The sequence below is a fragment of the Rhinichthys klamathensis genome, unplaced genomic scaffold (assembly GCF_029890125.1).
Source record: "Rhinichthys klamathensis goyatoka isolate OS25496 unplaced genomic scaffold, OSU_Roscu_1.1 h1tg000228l_1, whole genome shotgun sequence".
Lineage (NCBI taxonomy): Eukaryota > Metazoa > Chordata > Actinopteri > Cypriniformes > Leuciscidae > Rhinichthys > Rhinichthys klamathensis.
The window spans coordinates 2,568,211-2,588,181 of record NW_026606752.1 but is presented as its reverse complement, the minus strand read 5'-3'; the positions used below and the strand labels follow the sequence as shown (position 1 = coordinate 2,588,181).

Sequence of the window (19,971 nt, the reverse complement as noted above, 5' to 3'; positions counted from 1 at the left end):
ACTATAAACTTACAATGTCTTATGTTTCTGCACAAACAAACCCGGATGTCTGTGGAAGAACTATTATTTTCAACCCTTATTCTGAGCCTCTGTCTGATATGATCCATTTTTAATTGGTGGCTCCTTTAAAGGGATAGTTCACTTTGAAATTAATTTTTGATATGTTTTAGCTTACCTCAAGGGCATCCAAGATGTAGGTGTCTTTGTTTCCGCAGTAGTTTCAATTTTGATATTTTTAGGTCAAACCGTTCTTGTCTGTCAGTCATATAATGCAGGTCTATGGTCACCACCTCAAAGAGCATGCACAGAGAAGTCCAAATTAAACATGATTTAATGACTCGAAAATGTAAGTACACATTGATGGCCTAAGACACGAATCGAGCGGTTTGTGTGAGAAAACGAACAGTATTTATATCGTTTTTACCTCTTGTAACGCACAGACCGAAGCGCCGGCGCCATCAGATCACTTGGACGTGGCTGTGTTTACAAGAGGTAAAAACGATATTAATACTGTTCGTTTTCTCACACAAACCGCTCGATTCGTGTCTTAGGCCATCAATGTGTACTTACATTTTCGAGTCATTAAATCATGTTTAATTTGGACTTCTCTGTGCATGCTCTTTGAGGTGGTGACCATAGACCTGCATTATATGACTGACAGACAAGAACGGTTTGACCTAAAAAAATCAAAATTGAATCTACTGCGGAAACAAAGACACCTACATCTTGGATGCCCTTGAGGTAAGCTAAAACATAATCAAAACTTAATTTTAAAGTGAACTATCCCTTTAAGGCTTGTCATTAAACGGCCACTGTTATGATTGGCTAGCGTCATTGCATAGGAAACAGAATGAACAAGTGTTTTGAAAACATTATCCATATAAAAGCTGTCACATCCTTAACCATTCTCAACATTAGAATTTACAGATGAAGACGTCGTTCACTGTTTCCATTGAGTGTTTTTAGTTTCAGAAGACTGAGAAATCAGCGCATCCTCCTCGCTGTACATGACGGTGGATATTGATACACGGCACTTTCTCTCGAGCACAATATCAAAACATTTCCACTCCAGCCAGAAATAGATGTGCTGAGACACCGCATTTAAAATAGCGCTGTCAGAACGTAGAGACTTCAACTGATTTTGCTAAACTAAGTTTATATTGCGACTGAGTGTATTTGAAAGAAGCGACTCATGCGTGACGAGACGTGTGGAGCACTTAGCATCGCCTCAGTCTCTGATGTACCCGAACTATCGAAATCACTGTTGTTTTGTTTAGTGTTAAACGTGAAGGAAGCTGTGCGGTGTGCTTTTGAAAGCATGTTAACAGTAGTGGGGGTAAATCGTGTCAGTTTTGCGCCTGTGGTTGATGATTCTGGCTTCAGTCTCAGTCGACTGATCTTTCTGCCTTCAGCTCTTTGGCCGCGAGCTTGACGTGCCGAAGCCTTTTATCTACATCCAGTCGTCTAGATTCAGTGAAACTCTGTCCGTGTGGGGCTGTAAAGTTTGAGCATTTTACTCGCATCTCATTCCTGAAGTTTGTGAATAAAAACACCTTGAATTGAACAAAGCAATTGAATGAAAGAAATATTTTGTTTGCGAATTAACAGTGAACAAACATCTGGTTTTTGAAACAACTGAACAGACATATCGTTCATGAATGAACAAATCATCGATTCTTGAATGAACTGGAACGTCTTGTTTGTGAGCAAATAAGGCTTATAGTTTGTGAACGAATCGATTGAACAAAGCATCTCATTTGTGAAACGACAGAATCAAGTAATTTTGTTGGTGAACAAACTAAATGAATTGGTACGTCTTGTTTGTAAATGAACTAAACGAATGAGGCATCTCGTTCTTGAATGAACTGACACATCTTGTTTGTGAATGAATTAAATGAACTAATAATGTCACTTGTGAACAAACCAAATGAACTAAGCATTTTGTTTGTAAACTAGCAGAATAAATCAGACCATCTTGCTGCTCACTAATGAAGAGAACGAACAAATTGTCTTGTTCTTGGACAAACTAAACAAAAGTAGCAGCTTGTTTGTGAACTAAGTAAGCGAATGAGGCATCTCGTTCTTGAATGAAATGAGAACTGAATGAATCAATACATCTTGTTCTTAAATAAACAAAACAAGTTGTCCCGTTCTTGGACAAAATGAGCGAGCAAAGCATTCTTGTCACTGGGACTGGGACGACTCATTCATGAATGAACTGAACGAACGAAGAAGCATAGATTGTGAACGAATTTATTGAACAAAGCATGTCAACAAAGTTGTGAAACACTAAAAAATCAACTACTAATATTATTGGTGAATTCAAAAATGAACTGAACGAAATGAAGCGTCTTGTTTGTATGCAAACTGATGGAATTAGGCATTGTTTGTGAACTAACTTGAACAACTTAGGCTACTTGCCTGCGAATGAATCTGAATCACATTTTGGTGAATAGATTCAAAAGATAAGTCACTAAAATGTCTTTAATTGGATAATTAGTAATTAATTTTGATCAGCTTTGCCTGTCCCCTTATAAATTTTAACTTGGAGGCATACAGTAAGTGTTCCTATGAAAATTGAAAAGAATAAAGTAAGTGTAGAGTCCTGAAGCAAAAAATGATCCAAACGCCAAAGCGTGGGATTTAAAATTCATCCTGATTCCTGTATGCTGAGAGGCGGACAGTCTGAAACGGCCCGTTGTTTCACTCTCATTCTGAAACTAACTTGAGTAACAAAAGGAAGTTGGCGCATGTCATGTTGCCCAAGCACAATACAGCGTGTAGTGCAGTCGGATTACATAAGGGTGTGTTCGTAGTAATTTGTATGTTTGTATAACTTTGGCATCCTCTCCTTTATAGCGGCGGATGAGGGTTCAAAGGTCAGCCGTGACACCAGGGTTAATGAGGCCTTGTTTTCCTGCTGTCTGGTGTAGTATTTCTCACCACGGTATCACCTGGACATGAGCCAGATGTTGTAACGCAAACAGTGAAACACACACAGACACGGTGAGAGTGCAAGGATACCTGACATACCTGATCGTAGCCGTTGTTTCGTTCCAGTGAGCTGTCAAACTGGTATCGGGCAAAACAAGTTGTGTGAATGTAGCGATACGAGCCAAGGCCGTCTGGTTTCTTTTTAGGGTCACACTTTAATTTAGGGTCCAATTTGCACTATTAACTATGACTTGCCTCAATAAACTCATAATTACTGCGTATTAATAGTTAGAAGGTAATTAAGTTTAGGTACCGGGTCAGGATTAACGGATGTAGAATATGGTCTTGAAGAATAAGGCATTAATATGTGCTTTATAAGTACTAATATCAGCCAGTAACAATAAGCATTATAATAATCAACTAGTTAGTTAGAATTGGACCCTAAACTAAAGTGTTAATTTTGGGGGGGGGGGGGGATTTCTTTAGCTCAAACATTCACTCTTAATTGTTGGTGACTGAGAAATGTTTAATAGTTATTTTGATGTTTATCTGTTTATTTTCCACATACTTTTCTTCCAATAATCTCTTAAAGTTTTCATAAAGAGGGTCATACCTGTATAGGGATATGCAAAACTACATGTTTTAAGAGATTTTTGGTAACACTTTACAATAAAGTTCAATACATTCAATACATTTAAATAGAAAACTGTTATTTTAAGTTGTAATATTATTTCACATATTACCATTTTTTACTGTATTTTTGATTTAAAAAAAAAATGCAGCCTTAGTGAGCAAAAGAGACTCTTACAGGTGTACATTTTTGTACAAATTCACAGGAATGTAAATGAACATGAATGAGTTAACAATGACCTAGTATATTTATATATTTATAGCTTAACATGAACCTAGATAAATAAATTCTGCAAAAAAATGTTGTACATATTTAGTTTGTGACGCCTAATGCAAATTTACCAAGATTTTTTAATAGCTTTGTCTATTTATAAAGATTCATGCTCATTTTCCCAATTTTTGCACTCACTTAAAGTTACACTCATAAAGTTTGCACTCATCTTTAAAAATGTAATAAGCTGTTAAGTGTAACCTCAAAATGAATATTGATTTTTCATACTGTACATTATAATGTTGTGATGCCCAAATTGACTTGTAGCATTTAAATTAATTGATTTCATTTTGTAGTGGTTTCATGCTGTTTAATTTTTGACAAATTAGACTTTTATTGTCAGACATGTATAGGTTGTCGGCCATTGCATTAAAGTAATTATCTGCTCATCAGTATTGGAGAGAATTTTAATGTTGGTGCAAATCAACCCCTTATGCGTTACAGCCGGGGGAGTTGACGGGAAGCGTTCAGACTCTTATTAGTCTCTGGAAAGCTTCTGTTCATTGACTGAATACAGACTTGGCTGCTTACAGATGAACAGGCTCGTTTTCGTTCGGCCACTTTAATTTCGCCTCTGTCAATTTTTAGATGCAGCGTCCCGAGATGCTCCTATTTATACGACTCGAGTAGAAGCGCACAATTATTCCGCTTCCCTAAATGAGGACATTTCTCTGTACTCTTTGGGATTCATTAAAATAGCATTTCAGCTGTAAACGGTCCAAAAGATGTGCATGTATGACATGTTTTAATTGCATGCTTTTCATTACAGGCTGTTTGCATGAGTTGGTCTGTCGGTTCAAAGCACAACTGTGATCAGTCCGAGTGTCCTTGTTAGTCTTCTGCATTGATTTCATGAGATGAGAGGCTGATATCCATATCTCGCTGGAGCCGACCCTCCTGCTTTTGTTCACCATGGGAGAAGGTGTGTGTTTGTAGGGAGGGAGGGGGGGGGGTCCAGTGTTTGTCCGGGACAACTGTTATCAGAGCATTCCCGGCCCTCTCTGGGCTCCGTGGAGGTCTCTGATAACTCCCAGCATGCACTCTGGTGTAGTAGGCTGGATTTAGAGTCACAGTCTCATCTAATAGCTCGGATTATTGATGCGGTGAAAGGATTTGTTTCCTTCTGAGTGTCCGCTGATAAATTTTAATGGGCTGCACTGATGTTGGATAGTTTTACTTTACGACTATTTCCACATTATTACTGATAACTGATGCAATGAATACTGTAAATCCTAACTCTTTTCCCGCCAGCGGTAAAAAAAAAAAAGTTGCCAGCCAGTGTCAGGATTTTGTATTATTTTCACACAACTTTCATGGCCACCAGAATATTTTGTTGTATGGATATTTAAACATGTAATAGGTCTATCAAAAGAAAAGAACAGACCCTCTGCTTTTAAACAGTTTTATTCTAGCTTCATGTTTTCTTTTCTTTTATTTATCAATGTATGTAGGTAAGTTTTATAAAAAAGCAACAGAGTAAAACAAAAGCAATGCTTTTATCGCTTGTTTGATCCGGAGATTGAGTACTCTTTCAGATGCGCAATAGCGCCCCCTACCGTATAACCGTCAATGGCGGGAAGAGTTGATATTTAAATCATTTCTATATGATCAGTAGCTTCATATAGTTTTAGTACCTGGTATAGAAAGAATGGAATACTGTTGAATTGGGGGGGAAAGCCCTCTTAATGTCTTTTTGTAATTTAACTGAATATATCTTTTGAAACCACCAAAAGAGAGTTGAATATTGTAGGAAAGTATATCATTACCATACCAATATTGTCTGTGTTCATGTTAGAGAGTGATCTAAAGTTAGCCGTGTCGCAGTGGGGTGACAAGAAGTGAGTGATCCCTGACGTGATCCTTCAGGCACAAGCGTGACGTTGCCGGTGGTCTGGCCATCATCAAAGATTCCCCGTCCTCCCCTCTGATACCAGCTGAGAACCTAAAATAACATGCCTGCAGATAACATCCCCTACATGAGATCCGGCACACTTCAGGTGCATCAGTCTTAAAGGGAGAGTTCACACAAAAATGTCAATTTTGTCATTTACTCGCCCTCGTTTTGTTCCAAACACAATGTCTTTCCATGGACTTTTCCTATAGTGGACACAGCTTATAAATAATGTCCTTGAGAGATCACGGCTACTATAGCAACATCCTTCACCATCACTTAAACATTGTTCCTTTTGTCCTTGCATGCTTCTCACAGCTTTCTTTTTGTTAGTCATTTTTGGGCTGGGTTTGAATAATTTAGCCTTGGTTTGAATAATACGTTGAGTACATATTTTTACATACATATCGAATATAGAAATCCACACACATGCAAGTTTTCCCTACCCTATGTGAATGTCACTGGAGGAGGTCATTGCATGGAAATGAACTACAGCATCCATCCATCTATCCATATGTGTCCCCTCGCTCCCGCTGAAATCGGAGCCCTAATCATTACCTATGGGCTCTTTATAAAACTGTAGAGTCAGCAGCCTTGAGCTATTTATAGCCTTTTCGATACAGTGGAGTCGCTTCCCTGCTGTCACGTTTTTTCCCTCTTTTTTTCGTCCCCAAAGAAGTCTTTCAATGGATGTAGAAAATGTGGCCTTACATGTTGCTTTGGGATCAGTTCAGGATTTGTTCCTCTCTCTCTCTCTCTCTCTCTCTCTCTCTCTCTCTCTCTCTCTCTCTCTCTCTCTCTCTCTCTCTCTCTCTCTCTCTCTCTCTCTCTCTCTCTCTCTCTCTCTCTCTCTCTCTCTCTCTCTCTCTCTCTCGAAAACGGCTGCTTAGGGACGTTACCAACATGGCCATCGAACGGCAAAGATCGGATCCTAACCTTTGCTTAATGCCTGATCAGAAGCATAGGATGTTGTTGTGATTATCTTATTCTACCTTATTAAAAGAGCATTTCTTTAAGCTAGTAAGCTAAGCTGTTAGCTTGCACTGCACCTTTTTGCTGTTCATCCAGCTATGCAGTTTCCAAAATTGAATTTTTCGTTCATGCGATTTTAAACCATTCAAACTCAAGAAGACAAGACAGCATGCGAACATCGAATTCCAATCTCTTGCTCTATTTGTGGTTGAACGAACACATACATGCAACAATGATCAAAATGCCCGTCGTGGTGAATATCCTCGTAAACACATTTGCTTATGGCTTGCGTGAACGTAAACCAATTGTGAAAGAAAACAGATGCGTATCAGTATATCGGATCCGTGCATTCGGTTTCTAAGTGACGGCAGCCTAATAAACCTGCTGCTGTCTGTGTCATTAATGTTAATCAAACTATGCAGTGTTATATAGCCTATATCGCAGAAAAATAAATATCGTAATGTCAGTTTTGTACAATACACAAAGCGCTTTTTTGCATTCCATTGCGCTGGTTTACCATTAATTTCTGTGTAAACATGCGCTAGACAGACATTTACTAGTGTCAATAGTGTAGCGATGTATGAAGCTCAGCTCACACAGAAGTGTTTATTGGGGGTAACGCATTATAAGTAACGCGAGCTATGTAATCAGATTACTTTTTTCAATTAACTAGTAAAGTAACTTAAATTTACAAGAAAACATCTGTTACTTATTCAAATTAGTAACGCAAGTTACTTTGTTTTCCCATGTATTGACAAGACTAAATTTGAGCAGGCATTTACTCATCTCACTTGCACCAAAAAAGTACAAACTGAATATTACACGAAGATGCAATAGTTAAATGATGAATTATACACAAATATACTTTATGCATTTAATCTCACTTTATTAACCAATGTATTTGCTGCTGACCTTCAATGATCCAATTTAACCATACTAAAAAGCAGAAATGACTTTAGATAAACCACATTTGTCTTTAATTTATTATTATTTTTATTGCTGAAGAAAGTTTCTTCTCCTGCGTCCTATTCTTGTGCGATCTAGAATGGCAGCACAGCTGAAAGGTTTGTTTGAGCCGCGGACGTGAATTTGCATTTCCTTCAGCCTGAGGCTAATTCATTTCACTTTTGGTGTGAAAGGCCCTTAACACTTGCCAAAAATAGAACTTTGTTTTGTTATTAAAAAACAAACAAGGAAGCCCAGCCCAGATGAGAAAGTAACACTAATGTAACACTACTTTCCATAAAAAGTAACTTAGTGACACAATTAGTTACTTTTTAGGGAGTAACGAAATATTGTAATGCAATACTTTTAAAAGTAACTTTCCCCAACACTGGTCACTTTCAAACCGAGCAGCTTTCTGCTGGTCAGTGCAGCGAATCCACGTGAGCAACTTTTTAAATCGTGGCGAAATCTGCTAAAATATTTCCTTTCAGCTAAATTTCCAATCGTGTGGATTCCTATTGAAATGACTGCATTTCAGCCATGAAAATCAACCGAACAATGCCAGACATTAGCAAGTCTTTTTTTTTATGCTCTGCATCTTCTCAGAACAGTGTAATTTGGTAGTATAGCCTAGTAATTTTTCAGCATATCTGCTATTCTAGTGTAGACATATGTCACAATGCTGTCGAATGGTTTTGGAAACGAGATGCAGCGAGCTGGCAGTATGGAGATATCTGACAAAACTCTGCTTATGTTCGCCTGGCTGTCTAGTCCTGTTACTGAACTGAGGAAGATGGTGTTTCTTCCCTGACCGCAGTATGGCTCAAACATCACTGTGGAATCAAATGCAAATTTAATCAAATGTGCAACTATTTTTAATAAGTAACACAAACCTTTAGGACATAACAATGCTTATGTTTTGTGAAATGCTGACACAACCTGTATGCTACAAGAACAAAACGAGTTGGTTGGGCTTCAAATGGCACTTATTCAGCAGAAAGACCCGTTTATTAACTGGTCACCTCTATCAACACCTCATACTGAATTTAAAGAGCAGTAAATATGTTTGGCAATGTAGCATTGTCAGCACGACAGGTCTAGACGACCGTTTATATATGAACTCTGGTCAGCGCACTATTTTTCTGCTGCCTCTATTGATAGCAAAGTAATCCCATGTTTTAGCTGTGCTAAAGAGTGTGAAGGAGTGAGGAAAGGAAAACGTGCGTGGAATCTGCCGTCACTTCTGGCCTGTGCGTTCCAGCCTGACAGCCAGACTGCATGTCTAACATTTTAGGGAGGATTGAGTCTGGCATTTACGCAGTAGGGTTCGAGTTAAATGGAGGAAGCTTAAGGTGCCACTAAGGCATTCAAATGTAAATGATACATTTAAGACAACTTATCTAATCATAAGTATTACAGTTTTAAGTCTACAGTTTTTAACTTGCCTGTTACATAATATAAAACAGTTTTTTGTATTGTGGAAGGCAATGGGATTTTAATAAAAATATACTTAAATTTGTTAAATAGGCACCAGATTGACGCCCTCTACCTTGTAAATCCACTCCAGGTGCGCACCGTGACATTCCATTGTTTTGATTGACTGTGATTGTGATGCACTTTCATTGGATAGGCAAATTACTAATTAATGTCATGTTTCTTAAAACTACCTCAAAAGTCTATTTACGCCTTAGCAGTGAGAGGAACCGATTGTATAATGAAGACGTCCAGCGTTGCATTTCTGTACTCCGACCACTTCAGCATTGGCATTTACCTGCAGGCTTCATAGCCGCTGGCGTACTAGTTTTGGAGCGTTGTCCCGCCAGTGGCATTGAAAGGGTTAAGACCGATACAGCACTTTCTACTGCAGATGGATCTGTGCTCCTACTGAGCAGAGCAGTTGTACAGCGAAGCACTGCTGCAGCTCAGTACACACACTTACTCCCTTGAATGTTGCCAAGCCACGGGGATTTACAGCAGCGCGTTTGGTGTGAAGTAAAGCAAGAGCTCGGCGAGAATAAAAGACGATTCGAGTGGAGTGATGCAACTTTACTGGAAGTGCTCGGAGTACTTTTTTAAAGCGCCTGAGCCGCTCAGCAAATCGATGCGGGTCGGTGGATGCGCCTCATCTCTTTCCCGAAGTGATTGAACAGTAACGTGCTGTTCATTACTGGCCACTGCTACATCGGGGCAGGGTTGGGACTCTCTCTTTTTGTTTGTACCTCTCTCTCCCTCTCCCTTCCCCCTCTCTCTGCACTATCTTCCTCCCTCCCCCGCCTCGTGCCGATTGAATCGGGGATCTTGGTGTGATCAGGCAGGATCAGTATGAGGGCTGGAGCTTTGCCGGCATGCACACGGGTCTGCAGGACCCTGGTTTTGGAGAACACAAATGACTGAAGAAAGCTATGTTTCCGGTTCTTCTGAGGTGATCTAACTGCTGTAAGTAATGTTTACGCTCATTAATTCCGGTTCTTGTTATTTTTACGCTAACGGTGGATTTCTATCATAAGCAAGTAACTTGCATTCAAGTTAAACCAGATTTGGGTCTGAAATCCTGAGCACATTAGACCTTTGCCAGTGGTGCGTCTTAGTTTCTTAATACTTTGGTGGAGTACAACAAGTGCTCCAACAGTTGCGCAAATTTACGTTAGCGATTAGTTTTCGTTTAGCTGCAGTGACCGCTGTGCCTTTAGCGCTGTAAATCTGCAGCGGTGGTGGCGTTGCTGTGGTGTGTATGTGCAGGATATCACTTCGTCCTCTGGGGACCGCCTCCCCTTGCTGTGAGCTTTCCTGCTCCTCCGTTTGAATAGCGGGATCACATGCTCCTGGATTGGGGCTTTTAGCCATCGTCAGCACTTTGAGACACATCTTTCTCCATTTCTGAAGTCATCAGTCATCAGCTCCTACGTGTGGCAGTCTGATGCCAGATCCAAAGGTGGTGGTGTGTGTGTGTGTTTAAGACGGACATTTGGATGTTTTCCCACCCTCCTCATCTTCTTTTGGCTTCCAGTCAACATACGCAATGTTCTCTGGGAGCATTTGTTTGCACTGTCCAATGCAGCTTCTTGCTTAACCCTGACACTTAACCCCTGTCTGATTATACAATTTTCTATAGTATTGTGGTAAAGGATGTTACCAGTCACTAATTCTGACTTTAACAATTTTTTAAATATAGTTTTCAGTGTAAAAAATATTTTTACATAAACTTTCATTCATAAAATACTATCTTATCTATCTCTACATTTCTCACATCTTTCTATCTCTCTGTCTACCTATCTATTTTAGGAGACCTATTTTATTCACCTTGACAGACAGTCATGAGGGTCTGCTAAGGTCCTCTCTATATCATTTCCTGTTTAATTTTTTTTCTGCCCCATGTTGGTTAAAGTACAGGATTCTTAGCAGACAAGTTTTCAAATATTCTTCATAACTGCTTCAGTTCATCATTAAAAAGAAAACATTGTCAAACTACTGATGTTTTTTTTTTTACCCAAAAATTGTTACATCTTGTCCGTGATATAGAGTCCATCCCTAGTAAGTTTCCCACAAGAACCAATGAGTTTTGTTCTCGCGTTTCACACAAACACCTTTGAGTTTCTGCAACACCCTTGAGTTTCTGCTAGAACCAATGAGTTTTTTTCTTGTTTGTCGCTCAACCACCTTTAAGTTTCTGCAAGAACCAATAATCTAGAGCCATCCCTAGTTAGTGCTACTGTAGATGATGGCGAAAAGTAATGCAAAATCCTCAAAAAATAGTTGGAAATGAAGATACATAGACAAGGTTGACCAATAACAATAAAAAAAGTTATAATATCAGCTGATACAGATGTTTCCTAAATATTGTGCATCCTTACATTTCTTATATTATGAACACTGATTTCTTCTTGTAGTCCAGAGAGAAAAATATGTAATTTCTCCACAAGTTTGTGAATCAACATAGTATCTGATTTGGTTACAGTGTGGCCTCTGCATTCATTTGTAGATTAGCTCCCAAACCTGGACACACACTCACACAACTTCATAAAAATGGTCTAATAGCACTTGTCGACACTATGAATTAGCTACATCCATCTGCGTGTCTCGTATCAGCACGCCACCGCTACGGTCTCCCCTGAACGTCATCTCCATGTCGTCCGCATCACAGCCCCACTAGTTTCCTGCATCTGAACCCAACGGCAACAACGAGAGAGCTATTTTTAGTTCCTCCCTCTTGCTCCCTCCGTTTCGCTCTCTCGATTTCACTCTCCTGTGGTGAGGGATAATGTGCTGCATATCCAGATTTAAAAAGACACTGAATCCCTGCCTCTCAGTTCACACTAGCATAGTAATGACTGTTAGCAGTTAAGACGAGCTTGACACTTACTATTCGCAATGCCTCAGTCACGCATTACAAAGAGGCGACTTGGTGGTAAGCAGAAAATCACTCACACAACTCCGTCACTTTTCCACCCTAATGATGCAGATAGCTTTTTCAGCTTTAATGGGTTATCTCAGGTCTAGGCGTTATCTCTGAAAGTGTCTCTAGAGTCTGACTATTAGAAGGCCAAGTGTGAACTTCCGCAAGATTTTCATGGATTGTTTGTATGCCGCTTGCAAGCCAATTATCCTAGACCCAAGTTTTATCATCCTCCCTGTCAGATCGCCCCCATCCAGTTGTCGTTACGTAAAAACCACAGATACGCGCACCATCTGTGCATCTTCCAATAACTGACTTTTTTCCGGCTCTGTTAGAATTGATAACCCCTTCCACCCCCTCAAAACAGGTCCTGTATCATTAATTAAAAATTACTTGGGTTGCTTCCTGTCAGAATAGTTTGGCCCTGACCACTCGTTACGGCTGTGTTCAGCTGTCCGATCCATCTGTGAGAGGGTCCATAACTGCCCATGCTTCCAGACCTCTGACAGTATAGAGCATTGGCTGCCAGTCAAGCCAGGATTCTTCCTGCAATATGAAGGTATGATTGACCAAGGCGTAGGTGAATGTGCACCCGGTCCATCTGGGAACGCAGTATTTGGTATAATAATGTGTGCAAACAGTGGATGCATTTATACAGTATGTCTTACACTTATTATATTCATAGTGTCCTTAGAGCAACCAGGGGAGCGCATGATCTCGGGAGCTGAAGACCATGTGGGGTTCGAACTTACAACCTTTCCCTTACTAGATGTCCAGATCAGAAATTCCTCTCATCACGAATTCCAGCTTATGAATTGAAATTGAGTTTTGCTCAACCCTGATATTTATACTTGACTAACAGTTTACTACTTCAAACAAAACCTTTATATACTTATATACAAGCTGTGGACTTGTCCTCCAAACTTTAGGTAAGCTAGCTAACCAGTAGTTTAACATCTCAAAATCCGTTCAAAGCTGTGTCTACAACTACTGACTTGTTTCATAACCTTGCCGTCATGACTTTCCTCAGACGAGCAATTCGCTACTTGAGCAGGTTGATGAATTGACGCAATGAAGTTTTATCTCTAGCGTGGGAATCTCTTGATTGAGGAAATCTGTCACAATGAATCGGGAGCACTCTGGGCTCTCATACGTTTATATAGCAGCATCAGGACGATAGTTACAGTGATTCCCATCACACAGGAATATTTTTATGACCCGTTTGACATCGACCGTTTGATTGCAGCCTGTGGGCATCCTGGAATTCGTGGCACGCTTTATTTTTTATTGGAGTAATAGGGAGTGAAGGTGATGTCGGCTATGTTCATTGTGTACTTGCAAGTTATTTTGTAGTATGGAGAGAAACAGAGTGGGACTTTAAAAGCAGAAGTCTGTTTGGATGTATCATGTTTTTGCTTTATTCAGTGTTACACTAATTGCTAGGACAGTCGTCCCTAGGTGGAAACTTTAGCATGCTAATTGCACCTAGACTATACTAAAGCTGAATTGTGATCTCAGTCTGAACTTCATATGGGACTCGAATTGCAATTCATTTAAATATAGAATTGGATGTTATCATTTGACTTGGGGCACTATCTAGCAACTGTGTAGCCATGTGCTAAATGACACTTAGAACACCCTAGCAATAGGCTTGCTGCGATGGACTGTGTTACCGGTGTTCAGCCGCAACACCACGGCACCACCCCCACCGTCGTTTTGATTTTTTTTATAGTAGAAAGACGATGGCTGAAGATTTGGTTTCAAAACGAAATGGAAGCGAGTTTATCGTACTGTTTTGTTGTGTTTTTCATTAATAATAATAATAATAATAATGAACCCACCATTCAAGCAACTGCCGCCCCCGAATTGGCACTAATTCAAAAGACAAAGTAAATGCGCATGGGCATTCATAATGGTGCATGTCCACTGGTGCGGAGCGAGAGTGTGTGTGTTCATGCTCAACCTCCATAGGAATTAATTGAAAACGCTCGCTCTGCTCCGCACTGTTATGCATTTAACTTTTGCCTTTGAATTATCGATTTAAAAGTGAGGTGCAAAAGAGGGAAAAACTCCAATGCCTCCGTCCCCTGGTGATCCCGGTATTACCGGTGTTGTCGTGTCAATTAACCGGTGGGAAAATTTCCTCACCGTCACATCGCTACTTAGCAACCATGTGGCAATGGCTTGGCAACCACCTACAACACCGTTCCAAACGGTAGGCTCGACATTCAATGATTTAAGTAGACTTTCACATTATTGTGTTGCTAAGCTAACAGCACTTTAATAAGCTTAAGCCAAAAATACTAATATCAACGAGACTTGGGGGGTGAGCCAGTAAATAACCACCTTAGAACATCTTGGCAACCAACATTTTGGCTACCACTCACTGCTCTGTACAGGAGACTTGCCATGCAGTTCATTTTAATAAAGGTTCACATTCACCTTTATTAAAATGAACTGTTAAAGTGAATGTTAACATGATGGGTAGAAAATGTGAAAATCATTAATTATTAACTTTCCATCACACATATCTGTATTTCACGATTCATTTTGCCTGGAAGTTACTGGAAGATTAATTTACAAATGATTGGTGGGAGACACACCAGTCAATTAGAAAATGAGAGAACCTTCCCTTTCTCTCTTACCGTATCTCTCCATCCTTGCTGCTCTCAAGACCAATTAGTGCAAATAGCTACAGTGCTACAAATCTTTACGTTTACAAACACAACCTCAGAATGCTGCCTCATCAGAAAAAAAATGTTTTGCTGTTAGCCTAAGTAAAATGGGCTGTCTTTGCCAGCAAAAAGCAGTGTTGTCATACTTAGTCATGGAGCTTGAACATACAGAATCAGAGTTTGTTTGAGAGTGTGTGTGTGTGTGTGTGTGTTTCTTTGAATTTCAGCAGCTAGAGAACCAAAAGTCAGCAGAAGTCATAAACATGCAGCTTTTCTGTGCCTTCGGGTCAATTTTGAACGGGTTGGTAAAAGTCTGGAACGTTATTGCCCAGTCATGTTCTGCCTTTGTAGCACATTAAAAGATGAACGTTGAGCTCTCTAAAGAGCTCTTTCACTGCGTGTAAACTTAACAAAACTTCAGAAGAAACTGTGAACTAAGATTTACTGTCAACAGGAATCAAGTGGCCCCTTTGTTAGCTTCTCAACTGGCCGTTGAAAACCACCCATAAATTCTGGCAAAATGGTGCAGGGTATGTTGTGCATCAGCGTTTTTACGCCGCCGATCAGCCTTAAGATGGGCATAAATCCTCCCACCCCTTCTTTTGCTCTCTAGAGTGCAAACTTTTCCCAGCCGGGCTTCAGTTCCACTGTGTTTTGCGCACTTCTGTTTACGAGTATTTAAGTATCAAAGTACAATATTGTGTTTGCCCTCAAGTTAGATTTTTCTCCTTGTTTGTTGCTGATGTTGTGTGTCCAGAAAATCCTTATGTATACTAGGCATGTGATGGTATTTTTTTTGTTTTTTAAAGCTGACTAGGTTAAGACAACAAAGTGTTTGCACCCGCTCTCGGTGCTGTGTAATACCTGGGTAAGTTTCCTTCCGTACCTTCCAACTCTGGAGCCGGCTGGCAGCTTGCCTAGACTGTCAAGAGAAACTGAAGGATGAGTAATGTTGTGTTTAACAGGATAAATCCAAAGCTCTGTTCCAAAGCCCTAGTGAGCTTCCTAACTGTCTACTGCCCACATAGTTAGCTACCTTCTAAGGTGTCATCCTTAGCAGAACCTTACAAGTGACCGATTTGCTGCAACGTCAATTGAGACGGGTCTCGCAATTAAGATGATTTGAGTTGGACATTAGCATGATGCTAATCTAAATGCCCAGTTAGCATGAATGAATATTCTGTATTTTTTTCCCCCACTGAACTCATTGCAATGCATTCTAAGATTGATTGACTGCAACGAAAGTGTTGCTGTTAAAATTTGGCCGAAAAAAGGTATTTTTGGAGGTAGCATTATTAAAATAAAAAATGTTTTGTTCATACCTGGAGTGTTCCTTTTATTTCAGGAGAGTGGGACATTAGCATGTTTCTAAGTTAATGCTCAATTAATAAGCATATAAAAGCATCTCATATTTTCACTGAGCTCATCGCATTGCCTTCTGGAATTGCATTCTCCGTGAAGAATATATGTGATGTTGCCAGATTTGGCCAAGTTGCCAACAAGGTGTTTTAGGAGGTTAATAAAATTGAAAATTTGGTATTAATACCAGGAGTGCAATTTTCACGCCTTGAAGAGATAGATCACCCTTTCATTGCATGGACAGAAAAAACCCTTATGCATTTTTTCTAATTTACCTTCTTTTGTGTTGCACAGAACAACATGAGTAAATGTTGGGTGAACTATCTCTTTAAAGACAAGATTTCTTTAAATCTCCAAGAAGACAAATAAACAGTTAATGTGAATCATCTTTCAAGGACGTTCTCTTGTGGTATTACAGCAGCTCTTGAGGCTTTAACTTGCTGGATTACGGTCTTCCTGTACTCTCTGGTTTCTTGTTGGGAAGATTTCTATGATTCAGCCTATTGTTCCAGAGAGTGAATGTGTAATGCCCCGGACGGCTAATCTGTCAGATCAGAAGTGTGCTGCTCGTTCAAAGCAAGTAGCATTAGTTACAGAACACTAGGAATTGGCCATCTTTGTTTGACGCACTGAAGGTTTTCACCACTTCTCACGCATTTCCTTTTAAACATTCAACAAGGGAGAGAGGACTAGATTGTACAAGAGGCAGATGGGATTTCTAATCCACTTCCTTCCACGTGATGTAGTGAGCTTGCTAGCTGCGGAGGGAATGACCGCACTGATTTGGAGTCACTGACTAAACCTGAGTGATTCCCAGTGGGCAGTGGGAATGACGAATGGAAAAGAGCTGTTGTCCCCACAAGGACACAGGTTCGATTTCAGCTTCAACACATGTCCTGATATGTGTTTTCTTGCAGTCATCTGTCATCCTCATTTCTTGCAGTCATCCTCAAATATTCTGTAATTGAAGGCAATAGCCAATAAATATATTTGATATCAAACTTAGGGCTGGGCAATAAAACGGTATCTGTATTTATCGACGGTACACCATTGTCGGTAACAATATAAAAAATGTTCGATATAGCGTTCGATATTTTCATTAAAATGCGCGTGCGTCGTCCACCACAACTTTGCCCAACATCAAATGGCAAACGTAATGAGAGCGGAACGAAACTGTGCTACTCATTATTTTGTGCTTCACTGAACGTTTATCAGTTTGGACTAATGTCAGCGCGAGACGATCTTGATCAACACTGTTACACACCGCTAAGAGATCCAGTAAAGAAAGCATTTGAATTCGCCAATGAAGTAATAACATCGCTGCGAGATCTGGTGAGAAGCATTCAAATTTCTCCGTTATTAACGGATCAAACAGCGCTGACGTGGAAACCAGGAGAAACATGGTGCCATGAATGAAGTAGTTGTAGGCTTTAAGTCCACAGATCAGCAACATTCATTCACCATGGATTTAATGTAGTAACACTAACTGTAACCATGGAAGTTTGGCAGGAATAGTAAAATACTTTCAAGTACGTCACATCTTTTTCCAGCACTTCAAAACCAGGGCCTGAATTTCGTTTTGGAAAATTGGGGGATGAAATCCCCCCTTAGATGATTCTCATGGGGGGGATTTTTTTTGTTTGAGGGGGAGAAAGGCAGGGCATTATTTCCAAACAAAATTATTACATTTATCTTGCCTAAATGTTTGCGCTCATTGCATTTTTACAATGTGGTAATATTGTTGTTAAGAATTTACACAACACAATGAAGCCTGATTTAAATTGTTTAATTAAATTGAAAAAAGTAGCACAAATAAATACAATAGAATAAAGATACAAATAAAGACAATTAAAGAGAAAAGTTTTTCAATGGGTCTAACACTAGTATTCATATACAGAAACTGAATAAAGTAATCAAATGGAAAATAACACTGGGTAGTATTTTAGTCCTGAAGAAATGAAATACATAGGCTATTAATCTTGATTCCTTTAACTTAAAGCTTTTGTTGTTTTGACAACAAAATTAATGACAGACACATATGGCTGCCGTCACTTTAAGAGCTAGTGCACGGATCCTGTGTTCATTATACTGGCATGCGTTTTATGCTTATTAAAGACAAAGCCGACTATGTTTAGAGTATAGCCTATACTCACAAAGACCGAAATTGACAATTTTGCGTGTTAAAGCAATATAATCCGCTAAAAATAGTTACTTAATAGTTAGTTACTTGCGTTCAAAACAGAACGCAAGTGACGTTTTTAAAAGTATCTGATTTAGCATTTATTATGCCATGCTAAAACCTTCTTAGCAAAGTTGCAGCTTCAAATACATCTCCATTTGAGTAGAATGGCCTCATTTTTACTTTTACTAAGGTCAATTGGTGCCTTTTTTTTTGTATAGCCTTGTCTAGCTTACATTTTCGTACAATACGCCATGGAAAGTCCAGCATGACTATCCCACTGGGGGAGTAGCTGTGGCTTTAACAAGCCTCGCAGAGATGCAGGATATGTTAATGGCACCGGATCGATCCAAGCATCTCCTCATTGCCATGCAGGGCACAGGTGAAGGGTTGAGCTTGCAGTAATTGTCCCCTAGGTCAGCACTTTTCCCCCAACGCACTGCCCTTGTATTCTCTCCCCTCCCTCCCTCCTCCTTATTTCTTTCTCGGCTCCTACTCTGGGTTTTACTTGAATTCATAGTCCGTCAGTCATGTTTCATTACGCTGTTAAACGGAGGTTGTTAAGCTGATGTTATAAGAGCGATACGGGGAGTAACGTCACATTTTCTTAGAGGGAATACTATTGCCGCTTGGCAGAATAAATTGTATTTTAAAGAGGCCATATTATACCCCTTTACAGTCTTGGTTTTGTTTTTGGGGTCTACTAGAATAGGTTTTCATGCTTAAATGTTAAAAAAACATTTTATATTGTTGCAGCTCCTTTCTTCCCAGTCTGTCAGTATCGCTTTTAGTTCCTGTCTCTATGAAGCCCCTCCTTCTGAAAAGCGCAGTGCGCTCTGATTGGTCGGCTGGACCAGTGTGTTGTGATTGGTCAACAGCTTCTTTAATTTTCATTTGACGTTTGCGTCATCTTGGAAACAAGCCTCCACAAACTTTCATGCTTTCGGTTGCCAGATGTCAAGAGTTTAAATCCTCCAATCAGAGCTTTTCTCTGAAATGGATACATTTTCTGCTTGGTGTTTTACTTAATCTTCCTAACCTGGCAACTACGCACATGAGATTTTTTTATTTTTTAGCAAAATAATCATGATTATCATTTTAACCAGTTTAATCTAGGACAGTGAATAAAAGACCACAAAGTATATCGCTTGACTCTTTGTAGACACCACGAAAAGACAGCAAAGTTTGGGCTAATGAGTCCCTCTCATCAACAGACCTCATTTGGTCAGATTAGTGTCCTAGTCGAACCAAAACTGCTTGTGCTTCACAATTCACAGGCTCTTTATAAAACGCAGTTGAGATTACAGGGATCAGACCGCAGGCGTTTCTTAGCCTTGGCAAGAGACCGATAAACATAACTCTTGCTGTCAGACTGTAGTAGATCTATTTAACTAGCTGCACGCTAACAAGATGTAGTGTGCGGTTTGAGACGGGCCCAACGTAAGGTGAAGTCAGAGCTGTGAAGCGAACGAGACCTGAGTTATTATCTGCGAGGTCAAAGGAATTGCACGGATGGACTGAGACTTGATCTCTCAGCTCGTGAAGATGTGACACGGGAACGTCATTCATCCTTCCTTTATCACCGTCAGGAGGCAATCGCTTGTGCTTCACACATAAGGCTATCAGCCCTTTCATCATGGTTTCCATTTGTTACAGAAACCTAATCTATTTAAGCATCCGAAACATACAATACGGATTTTCAAACATTCGCTTCCTGTTGCA

General features: G+C 39.8%; 2 protein-coding genes across 19 annotated transcripts in view; one reads left to right on the top strand and one right to left on the bottom strand.

Annotated features, from left to right (window-relative positions):
* The window catches only part of tjp1b (tight junction protein 1b), a 134,257-nt gene that overhangs the window by 72,621 nt on the left and 41,665 nt on the right, over positions 1-19,971 (top strand). Inside the window, exon 1 of one of the 18 annotated variants that reach the window (XM_056265005.1) lies at positions 10,055-10,079. The exons of the other annotated variants lie outside the window; for them this stretch is intronic. The gene's annotated coding sequence lies outside the window, so the exon portion shown is untranslated. Of the gene's footprint in view, positions 1-10,054; positions 10,080-19,971 lie in introns of those variants that run through there. 18 annotated transcript variants of the gene reach the window in all.
* The window catches only part of scamp5a (secretory carrier membrane protein 5a), a 210,555-nt gene that overhangs the window by 177,682 nt on the left and 12,902 nt on the right, over positions 1-19,971 (bottom strand). The window lies entirely within an intron of this gene.